The sequence below is a fragment of the Nomascus leucogenys genome, chromosome 10, assembly GCF_006542625.1.
Source record: "Nomascus leucogenys isolate Asia chromosome 10, Asia_NLE_v1, whole genome shotgun sequence".
Classification (NCBI taxonomy): Eukaryota; Metazoa; Chordata; class Mammalia; order Primates; family Hylobatidae; genus Nomascus; species Nomascus leucogenys.
Genome location: NC_044390.1, coordinates 17,826,425 through 17,839,300, shown reverse-complemented (window position 1 = coordinate 17,839,300; position 12,876 = coordinate 17,826,425).

Here is a 12,876-nt window from a genome sequence, read left to right as displayed (position 1 = left end):
GACAGTATGCTCATACACACACACACATAGACCATTTGAAAAGAAGTAAGAATCTCAAAGGATGGGACCACCCCTGAGAACAAACCAGGCTGTTGTTCCCCAGGCTGGAGCACTGAAAGAATCTATGAAGTTTTCAGCCTGAAATAGCTAATGGCACCTGCAAACAGCTTAGAGCCTAAAAACTATCAAGCACTTGTCTGTGCTCTAAGGATAAGACTCTAAAAAGGAGAATCAAAATCATTTGCTCAGAGAACTTTTATATTCATCAGAAGAAAATGACATTACACAAATAAATACACAATACACCATACAAAATCTCTTAATAGTATGAAGAAATAAAGCAAGGAAAGAGAATGGAGAACAATGAAATGTGTGTGTGCACACATATGCACGCACACTAATGTATATAGGGTGCACAAGAAAGACTACCAGGAAAAGGGGTTATCAAAGTAAAAATCTGATGAAAATGAGAGAGTGAGAAATGCAACACTATGGAGGAAAAAGATTGAAGGCAGTAAGGAGTACAAGTATAGTCTTTTTTTTCTATAAAACATTGATTTTTAATTTTATAATTAATGTGACAAGCAAAATGAGAATGTTTTTATTTCTAACAAATATTTTAGTCAAAGTTGCATCAGAAATCAAATATTTCTTTGGCCTTTTGCAAAAGACTTATTAACTACCATTATAGTTGTTAGTATTATATAGTAATACATTGCTTAAAATACATTATAAACCTTCTTTCTCTTTATATATGACATAAAATTATGAATTTTGTAACATGATTCATATTTGAAAACATTTTAAATGGCACGACGACTTTCACAGAAAATGCCACTGGAATCACATAAAGTGTTCAAATGCTTGAAATGTTTCAAATTCTTGAAAGTGCCAAACATAATGCTTGACACATATTAGGTACTTCACTTTGTTCACTCATTCTCTCATTTACTCATGTGCTTACTCTAAGAAATTCAGGATTAAGGAGACATTGTACCATAACAAGAATTACAAGCACAGTCTTTTATCAACACATTTGGCATTTTGACAAAGACTTTGGCAATGGAGTGTGGAGAAGATGAGAGGATGATGATAAAGATTTCAAACTGCTTGGCTAAATTCTACCAAGTAAAGCCCTGGTTAAATACTCATTGCATTTCTAAGTCCAAAGCCTTCATGGCAGAAACAAGATTTGATTTCTTATGTAGAAAGGAAGGGCATTGTCACCAGAATGAAATCAACAACGGAGAAAGTAGTTGAAGGTGAAATTAGTGAAATATCAAAAAAAAAAAATAAAGCATGATTAAGATTTTGTGCTAAGTATAATGACAGAATAATTTTAACAGCTTTTAGAGGACAACTGATACAAACTGAGCTTCACTTTTAAAAGATTACCCTGGCAATTTTGTGGAGAATAGACTCTAAGACAAGAGTGGAAAAAGGTAGATCAGTTAGAGGAAGATCTGGGCACACGAGAAGGATAGCTTGAATTAGGATTCAGAGGTAGGATTGGCAAGAACAATCAGGCTGGGTGTCTATTTTGTATACTGATTCAAAATCATTTATTGATGAATGGGAAGTGGGTAAATGAAATAAATAAGAAATTACACCTTTTCTTCCATGACTGATTGAGTGAAGGAAGGTGCTATACACTGAAATGGAAAAAACAAAGAAGAATGCATTCAAAGAACAGAGTTAATCAATTGTTCTTATTAGCAGACATTCAAGTAACAATGTTGAATAGGCAATTGGATACATGTCTGGGATCCAGAGCAAATGTTAGGATTCAAGACAGTTTTACGGGGCATCAGTTTATGGTTGATACCTTTGTTAGGGTATAATCTAAGCTACTATTACAAAAAGATCTAAAAATATAATGACAGAAGTTAATTTCACTTTCATATAAACGTCCAGTGGCAAGGGGCTACCCATGTAACTCTTGAAATTAGCATATTTCTAGTGAGGCTTACTTGATTTGACTCACCAACCCTAGGCAAAGCCATTGCTATTTTAGAGAGAAAGAAGTTCCTTTCCTGATTTGACCCAGAGTGCATCTCTTTGTCTTTGAACCATAGCCACTTTTCACATAGTGAGTCCCATCATCAAATTAGGTATACTGTTGTTACAGCACTTGTGTGTTCAAACTTATACACCTATACAGTGCCAGGCTCTGTGGTAGACTCTGAATATACAATAAATAAAAGAGATTTGGTGCTTGCTTTAGAGAGAATGAAATCTACAAGGGAGACAGAATAACATCAAAAAGTGATTCAGTCTACAGGATAAATGCAATGTTTAATAAAGATACCTAGGAGACAAATGCCCTTAAGCTCAACTTTCAGGTTTCAGCTTATAGACTCCTACCTGCTGGCTTACAAAATCTTTTGTTTTCTTTGTTTTCCAAATTAAGACCTTCCTATCTATCCTATATCTGGTATTTTTCTTAAGTTCTACATTTCATCATAGAATACCACTCCATTTGGTCCAAGTGAGTTTCTTTCTTTTTCTCAGAATAGATGAAAAATTATCATCTTGTATTAAGCTTGAACACTTAAGAAGGAAAAGGGTTATATCACAAGAGGCTTACAATCTGTGTAGCAAGCAATGTCTGTAGACTGAATAAATATTGTATCTTGTCTACATTTGGGGCTGAATATCAGCTTCCATAATGACTTATTGGAATATTGTTTGCTAAACACTTTTGTTTTTTTTTTCTCTTTCCAACTTTTATTTTAGGTTCAGAGGGTACATGTGCAGATTTGTTATGTAAGTAAATTGCATGTCACAGGGGTTTGATGTATGGAGAATTATGTTACCCCAGTAATCAACATAGTACCTGATTGGTAGTTTTTCAGTCCTCACCCTCCTCTTACCCTGTACCCTCAAGTAGGCCCCAGTGTCTGTTGTTACCATGTTTATGTCCATGACTACCCAATGTTTAGCTTCCACTTATAAGTGAGAGCATCCTGTATTTGCTTCTCTGTTTCTGTGTTAGTTTGCTAAGGATAATGGCATCTAGCTCCATCCATGTTGCTGTCAAGGAAATGATTTCATTCTGTTTTGTGGCTGCACAGTATTTCATGGTGTATATGTATCACATTTTCTTTATTCAGTCCACTGAATATTTTGAATATAACCCCTGCCTATACACACTACTTACAAAATCTATATGAATGCAATTGTAATTGTCACATGGAAGACCATGTTAAAGCATTAATAAATTCACTATAGCTTTTTGATAGCATGTAGTTGTTGAAAAAAAGAGTGCAAAAATGGCAAGTATTAATTTTCCTGTTTATATTTGTGTTTCTTATAGTCTATTCTTCCCATGGCAGCCAAAGTAAATATATTAAAAATAAATCCAAATCATGCATTCCACTCAGAAAACTCAACTGACTTCCCATTTCATTTTATAACCCACAAGTTCCCACATGATTTCTTCTTGTTCCTGCATTCCTCATCTCCTTCTGTTCTCTCTCTTGTTCACATGATTCTAGTCATATTGGACATAATGCAGTTCCTCAAGCTAAGCAAGTTTCAGTCTCTTGCAATCACTGTTCTCTCTACAATGTTCTTCTCAAAGATATTTAGCTATCTTTCTTCCTCACATTCTCATTACCTTCTCAAATGTACAAGAAAATACTGTTGGAATCCCATCTAGACCCCTTTGACAGACTGCAGCACCATCCTCAGCTGCTGTTGGTGTTGACTGAAAAAAACTTATATCTGATCCTCATTTATCCAGACCATTGGTCTCAGCCAAAAGAAGGTGCCTTCCCTCTAGGTCATGCCACACCACCTCAGCAAGCAACCAACTGACACAGGCTACCAAAAGCCCAGAGGCTACCTCAAGAAGGGATGGATTCTGTAGTACTATTGCTGCTCCAGAATTTCCTGTGGTTTACCTGAAAGTCTCCGGCCAATCCCACGTTCTTGCTGATCTTTCACTCAGCTCTCTCCTGTTTGCCTCACTTCCCCTGTGCCCATAATCCTTTTCCTCAAATAAACCTTTTGAATATGCTGTACTTCTAGGAAACAGACCTAAGAGTTGCCTTCCTTAACCACCACACACCCAAGAACTCCCTGTCTCTCTTATCTTACTTTACTTTTTACATAGCACTGATTGCCATATTGCATAATATGTTTTTAAAATTTATTTTTGTTTATTCACTTTTTCTTTTGTAAATGCCATGTGGTCAGGGACTTTTTTGTTTACTATATTCCCAAGCCTACGAAAGGACTTACTTATTATAGTTACTCAATAAATACACATTGCTGAATGTATGAATAAATGAAATGAGACAATGAATATATTTTATCATTACTTCAAGATGCCTTGGCCAGGCACAGTGGCTCATGCCCGTAATCCCAGCAATTTTGGAGGCCAAAGTGGGTGGATCACTTGAGGTCAGGAGTTCAAGACCAGGCTAGCCAACATGGTGAAACCCCGTCTCTACTAAAACTATAAAACATTAGCCAGGCATGGTGTAATCCCAGCTAGGCTAAGCTAGGAGAATCACTTGGACCCAGGAGCAGGAGGTTGAGGTGAACCAAGATCATGCCACTGCACTCCAGCCTGAGTGACAGAGTGAGACTCTGTCTCAAAAAAAACTCCAAAAAACCAAAAGTGATGCCTTCTTCTTGGAAACACTGGGAACCAATGACCTGAATTAATTTCATCTACAGTAAAGAATGACTTTGTTTGGAACCACCATGTGTTCTATGTTCTTTCAAACTACATCAACACTGGAATGCTGTGAGAATTGGTTCATTAGCATGTCCTTCACAAGCCTTCCAGACTTTAAACTCAAAGTCTTTATCTTGCTGTATTTTCATAGTCAAATTTCCCTCTGGATCTCTTAATTAGCCTATGTTTCTTAAATAAAAATTTATTTTTTCAATCAATAATATTTTAAACTCAAATCTTAAAAGCTCATACTGAAAACAACTAACTGAAAATGTATATATTTTTACAATGAAAGCTATTAAATAAGGAATGCATTATAACTATAGAAGGGCCAGTGTGCACATTACTCATTTAGTCAGAGACAATTCCTAGAAGGAGTCTAGAGAAGTTTCTGAAAATTGATTTTAAAATAAGGTTAATAGTTTATTTTATTACAGACATTATTTGGCTGTAAAGCCAGCAAAGAAAAGGAACAGAGCCTACATCAGAGCTTTTATATGAAGGAAATACTGAAATTGGATACGACACTTCAAAAATATTTAAATATGAAACTACAGAGACTCTGGCTAAGTTGCAGCCTCTTCAGTTCACATGCTCTCTAACAGAACTCAGTCTTGATGAGTGTTTGCAGAAAATTGTCTTCATTGTCAACCACACTCCACAAAATGATGGCTAATTTGACTTTTACAGACTTAAAAATTCGGAAAGCATTTGAGATTGCCTACCAACTCCACAGAACTCTTTTCATTAATCAATAAATAAAGTTTTATTTAATTTTTTCACAAAGAGAACTTTGTGGTCATGAACGCCTGCTGTCTGCTCCATTAAAAATAAATCTTCTAAAGAGACTCTCTCAAACATATTCAAATACAGGAATTGGGAAGATATTTCATTCTAATTTAGGAGAACATAATTAATGTACTTCTTTGCAGCTAGCATTTAATGTCATTGCTTTTATGGCTTATGATGTAGTTTGTTTCTTTTTATTTAACAGAAAGGTCAATGTGACTAATAATTAGAACTATGACTGAGAGAAGAAAATTGTAATTAGACTATTTTTCAGTGAATAATAAAGTGTCAGAAAAAAAGAAAGTGAAATCTTTGTGTCAGCAAAACTGGTTTACATAAGGACAGGAAAAGTGAGTCTTTTATACAGATGCACACTTAGGTGACCTTCCAATAATCTAACTTATTGATAATTTAATAATTATAAATATACATAAAGAGCATGGTCTAGATATTCAAAATAAAGCAATGGTTCTCAACCAAGAGTGATTTTGCCCATAAGAGATTTGGCCATTTCTGGAAACATTTTTGCTTGTTATGACTGGAGGAGTGCCACTAACTTTTAGAGGGTAAAGTCCAGGAAAGCTGCCAAACATCTACAATACCCAGGCAGTGCCTCACAACAAAGAATTATCCAGTTGCAATGTCCATAGTGCCGATTTTGAGGAACTCAAAAGTTATAAAACCTTTTGATTTTGAAATTAATGAGTAAGCTTTGAAGTAGTCCAGAGTAATTGGAGCTCTATGCTGAGATGGCTATCTATTGACATTATATTGTGAGATGCATTTTGTAACCATTGTAGATTAAATGGGAAAAAAATGAAGGGTGCTATACTACTTATAACTGAGCATTCTGAGACGGTACTGAGATTCAGTACACTTAGATCTCATGTAAACGCCCACTGGGGCTATTAATTTATTGGGTAAGAGGCAGGTTAGAAGCATTCTACCACAAACTCACTATGTAGCAGAGTTTTAGGGGAATAAACAGTTATGAAGATCTTCATATCTTCATTGATCCAACGACACAGTCAGTGAGCAAATATTTATTGAGGGCTTAGTCTCTTCTGGATACTGTTCGTGCTTTGGCCAACATGGTTAACATGATCTGTGCATAGAATTCCCTTTTCTAATACTGGTTTGCTTTAGGAAAATGTTAGTTCTTTCATTCAAAGTTATTGTTTTTGTTTCTTTTGCATTCCTGTAACTATTTTCTGCACATATTTGGGGCAAATTCAGGGTCATCGTGTAAAAATTAAAAACTGATTTAGAGAAGGCTTACTTTTCACTTTTCTGGTTTCCAACACACCAGAAAGGCTGGAAAGCATTTATGCTGACCACCAGATATTTTCTTCCTCTGGAGAGCTCCTGGCCCAAAGACAGGCCAATGTCCCTATTACAGGCTGAATTGTATCTACCCTATTCCCAAATTTATATGTGAAAGTCCTAATGCCAGAATGTGTACCTCAAAATGTGACTGCATTTGAAGATGAGGTCTTTAAAGAGGTAATTAAGCTTAAATGAGCTCATTGGGCATAGATTCCAATCTAATATTACTGCTGTCCTTATAAGAAGAGGAGATTAAAGCACAGAAGCAGGCACAGAGGGAAGACCATGTGAGGACACAATGAGAAGGTGGCCATTTACAAGCAAAAGAAAGAGGGCTATAAAGAAATAATATTGCTGTGCCCTTGATCTCAGAGTTTTAGCTTCCAGAACTGTGAGAAAATAAATTACTATTGATTAAGCTACCCAGTCTGTGGTACTGCATTATGGTAGCCTTACAAATAAATAACACTGGATGGGTACTGGATGAGCAGGTACTATGAAATTTTCTGGACTTCCCCCAGCTGAAAGTGTAAGCCTGGACAAGTTATCTAAGTTATGTAAATCTCAGATCCTCTATCTGTAAAATGACAGTTAACTCAGTGATTTCATTACTTCTGAAGCTAAATTGCTACACTTTTAAGAAAAAACACATCATTAAAAATATTATTTTACCATGTTTCAAACTTGTTTTTAATATCAAAAAAAATTTAAATACATAGCCAAACCTCACCTTTTAGAAGTCAGTAATATCAAGAAATGTAGAGCAAATGACTTGAGGTTAATTACTTTTATAAGCTAACATTGTGGAAGATCTTCGAAAGTTTTACCAGTTTTAGAAGCCAATCATTTATACATCAAATTATTAAAAATATTATTTTTACTAAGAAACATTGCCTCTAAAAATGTTACATGACCAATGAAAGAGTTAAAATTTCATAAATACTTTGTCAGATAGATTGACATAACTCGATTAAACCAGAAAATCTTTCAGGCATTTATATATCTCTGTTTTTCTTTGTTTAATTGCATCTCAATCTATGTACTATTTATACAGGCTAAAAATAATTAGGTGAGTAACAGCTAATGAGTTTTCCTCAGCAGGACTTTGAATAACATATTAAAGAAAAGTGTTAAATAAAACGAATCAATAAAAGTAATAGGGTAACCAAAGGGAAGATTGCAAAAGGTGGCAAAAACTAATGGCACTTGAATTACTAGAGAACAATGACAAGGGACTATGTGAAGAAAGTAATCGAAGAAAACAAGTGTACTTTCAAATTGCCTTGTCCACAATAACAAACACTCTAGCCATTAGCTTTAAGTATAAAGAAAATAAAATATTTATCTGCATAGTATTTTATATTTTAGTCATAAAATTAAAACTGAGCATCTTATTTCAGATCTTGACTGTATCCAGGGGAGGGGAAACAATATGAAAAAAAAAAAGAAAAAGAAAAACCATTGGCCCAAAAAAACAAACCATCTGGTGAAGTCATGAATGACTGAGTTGAACAGCAGGGGAGCCTACTGTTAATCATTTTTGCAGTCAATTAAGAATTCTGCAGAGAATATATTAAAGAGTAGTATAAAAAATACAGTGACCCAAATAAATTGCTTAAGGAAAAAAATCAAAATCAGTTAACGGATATTGCATTACTTTCAACTTGAATAATTTTAAAAATTACCAGGAAAATACAAGTGTTTGCTTATTGCCATGATGGAGCTATGTCCTCCAACTTTTAAGACTCCTCTACTTGATTATGTTGTTGATGACATTCCAAGAGAATGGGAAAATTTTCTATGGCCTACACTTAGTAAACACCAAGACATAATTGTTATTAATGCTTCAATTTTGAAACACAGGATAAAATCTATCCTTAGTTGTAGGCAACAAACTGTTTTGAAACTGAATACAATTAAACGTTCTTTGTAAATTAATCTTTTATGTCACTAGCTGTCCTCACAAATTCAATCTTTCCTTCTCTTCTTTCTTCTTTGTTTTGTTGTGGTTTTCTCAAAAAAAAAAAACAAACAACAAAACAACAACAACAACAACAAAAACACTTTATTTTAGCTTACATGGAATTAGGATACACAACTAAACTACAGATTTGACTTTTAATCCTTCCTAGCAGACATGTGTGGCCAAGGGATTAAGTTTAGGTCAAAGAGGATGTGATCGCAAAAGACATGTGCAAGTATAGTGTCACTGCCTTGAAGATGAAGTTATTCTGAACTTCCTTTCTTCTGTCTCCAATCCATGTGGAAGAGGATCATACCCTACATAATGATGGAACATCAAGCAGAATATTATCCTATTCTAAACATGGATCCATGAATGACTCTCTGAAGTAGACCTATTCTACTGGTCTTGATCTTTCTCCTTTTGTGAAAATATGAGGAAACAGCCTTCAATTTCATGTAAAATAATTATTTTTGGTTCATTTGTTATAAAGATTTATCTTATAGCCTACCTAATATAAAAATTTGATCAGAGATGTGAGATACCACAATAATAAATACTCAAAATATTTGTCATTGGCTTAACAATTAGGTGGATGAAGAGGAAGAAACAGATATTAAATTGTGAGATGGTAATAACCTATTTATTCCACAAAATCAATAGGAAAAGAAATGCGACCTGTGAGAAATTGGAACTCCAGCAACATCTATGCCGATCTTACTGTTCTAGAAAACTGATTGGAAAACTCAGGATATTGGTGAGTGTTTATGGCTCCCTGCTTTTTTTAGAAAAGGCCTTCAGGATAAAAAAGAGCTCATGTATAACAGGCCAGCTTGCAAGAAGAGATTGAAGGAAACAGGGCTTTCTTTATGGACACCTTTTCTGTCTGCAGCATTTCATCTACTTTGACTGAGAGATGTGTGGCTTTGCAGGACTAGAAAAATCAACTGCTTTTGTGCTTGAAATAGCAGAAGCTAAGTCTATCCTTCAGAGCCTTTCTTAAAATCCTCCCAGTAAGAATTTTTAGTCAAATAATGAGAGCAAACTAGGTTCGAAGTTCAGATTAACTTCCTAGTTAAAGTCTGTATTTTTAGATAACCTCTGTATTAGTCAGGGTTCGCTAGAAGGACAGAAATAGATATATATTTATATGGGAGCTTATTAAGTATTAACTTACAAGATCACAAGGTCCCACAATAGACTGTCTGCAAGCTGAGGAGTGAGGAGAGCCAGTCCGAGTCCCAGAACTGAAGAACTTAGAGTCTGATGTTCGAGGACAGGAAGCATCCAGCACAGCGCAGTAGAAAGATGTAGCTTGGGAGGCTAGGCCAGTCACTCCTTTTCACGTTTTTCTGCCTGCTTTATATTCGTTGTTGGCTGATTAGATCGTGCCCAGCAGATTAAGGGTGGATCTGCCTTGCCCCGCCCACTGACTCAAATGTTAATCTATTTTGGCAACACCTTCACAAACACACCCAGGATCACTGCTCTGTATCGTCAATCCAATCAAGTTGACACTCAATATTAACCATCACAACCTTAGGCTAGCCAGTATTATATTGAAGATGAGAGGGAGGGCTCAAGCACAGAAACAGCATGTAATAGAAAATCTCACAGGCTTAAAAACTATGAATAAAGGAATCTTTTAGTGTGGTGACTTTTACGTAAATTTTATTAGACACAAGTAGGCTGGAATCTTAATGAGATTTGAAAAAGGAGACCTCATTGCAAAGAAGCCCCAAATCTGACCAACAAGAACCTACGATTGTCCCTGAAGCAGTGCTTATGGAGGGCATATTCTCAATGCATACTTTAGTTGTGGCAGAGAAAGGTAACAGAAAGAATAAACGCTTACCCCAACCCAAGAGGGAAGAGCCATGTGACTTAAAGGACAATGGATCAGAGAGTTTCTCTCAGAGATCAAGGCAAGAGCCCAGCTGGAGAATTTAGTCCAGTGCAAGAACAAGGGCCTTAAAACCACTGCATACCAGATTTTTGTCATTTCTATAAAGCGGTTGTCTGCTCCTATTCTTCCTATTTTTAGTAACAGGAGTTTATCATGGTGGTTCTTATGTTCCAGCTTCCCATTGCATATTAGGTGTCAGGGACATGCAGAATTTGTATATTAGTGTATGAGTTATCAGATTGCAAAGGTCAAAGTTCAAACTTTCAGAGAGGAAAGTGCAACACTCAAACAGCCTCAATTTTTATGTGAATAAGATAAAGGAACATTGACTAGCTGATTCTGAAAAAGAAAGAGTATGCTGACATGTGGGGAGAAGGTACTCACGGAGTGGTCAGAGGAGCTGACTGAGTCAGACAGTTCACGAGTATTTGTTGCCTAATTTTTCTTTTAAAAGACAGACTCTTTGGGATTTTCACTGGCCATCTCTTCACCCACCTTACAGACTATGTTTCCCAGTTTTTCTTGCAGCTAAGCAGGACATTGTGTCTAAGTTTGGCCAATAGGATGTGAGAAGTTATGTGAGTACCTTCTGGATTTTCCGCTTAAAAACAAAGATGTTTGCCTTGGATTTCCTCTTCCTAGTTATTGCAGTTAGATGGTGGACATGGTGATCTAGCTTTGACAAAGTAGACGAGAACATCCTAGAGGATAATGGAGCAATAGAATGAGTGAAACTAGGTCCCTGAATGACCTAGGAAGGCACAGCCACCCCAGCCAGCCTAGATTGTTCACTTCTGGATTGCTACATTCGAGAGGAATAAACTTGGGCTTCAAGTTTTATCTTGGACTCCTTTATAGTAGGATCTTCGTCTACATCCTCACACAATATACAAATTTAACCTAATAAACTCATGACTACAAAGAACAGTTAGGATTGAGAAATAAAACCAAATTTATAAAGGCATGTATCTGAAAGAAAATAGTAAACTTTTATATAACAGGCATGATGAAAGACTATTTTTGGTGGAAGCAAGGAAAGTATCAGATAGTTTCTGGAAGACCTGCTGTGATGGATGTTTTCCACACAGATGTTAGACTCAGGCACTTTATTTAATTTCAAAAGGTGCACCATATGTACATCTGTCTCTATAAACGATCATATTTTATAATTATAAGACTCTTTAAATCATCTGTCAGACACATCCAGATGCCAAATAAGTCAAAACCTTCAGTGTTAAAACCACTACTCAAAAATAATTTATACACTTGGGAAATGAAAATCAATAATTCAGAAGGCACTTCTGAATGTGCTGTTATATGCCCAATATGGTACAAAGTCTTCAGGACATGGACAAGTAGGGACAAAGTCTTCAGGACATTGTACCCACAATCAAAGATGTTCTAACCTTACTGAAAGTACAATAATCCACTTTAAACTATTTTTTAAGTTGCTATTTAAAATTAATGCTTCTAGCTATAATTTAACTGAAAATTTTTAGTGTTTACATGTAATATACCAGTGTGTTAAAAACTAAATAACTAAGGCATGGCTCCTCTCATAAAAGAACTTACAATGTGAGATGGGGGTGGGAAAGAGAAAGAAAAGATACAAATATTGTCTCTTACACAGACACATACAGATACACGCAATTACACACACAAATAATATAAGGCAGATGTCAAAAAAAAGAACAAATAAAACGTATCAATTCCACAGATAGTCTGGTAAATTATAGGCACCAAGATTCCTAACCATTGTGAAATGGTTAGGAATAGAGAACATTTACTTACCCATCCATTCAACTTATGTTTTTAAAAGGCATTTATTATGTATCATGTATTATGTTCTAGGTACTAAGCTCCTGCCGATGGCCACAAGAGTGTCCACTGAACAACAGCTTAGTTCTGCAATGCAGCTATTCTGGCCAGGAGCTGGGGATGCCCAGGTCAGTGGGAATGCACAACCCTCCTCTCAAGGAGCTTACAGTTAAGAGAAGAAGAGGTAGGGGTAAGAGAGAGAGCATTGCCCATCTGCCCATCGAGAAGAGACAAAATAATGAGAAAAGTCAAAGAAAAGGACAAAGTTGAGGAAGGAAAGTAGCATAGCAATATTCTGACAAATTAGGGGAAATATAGAAATACAATAGAACTCAGTGTCAAGCATTAGGAATAATATATTGTAAATAAAACTATAAATAATATTTG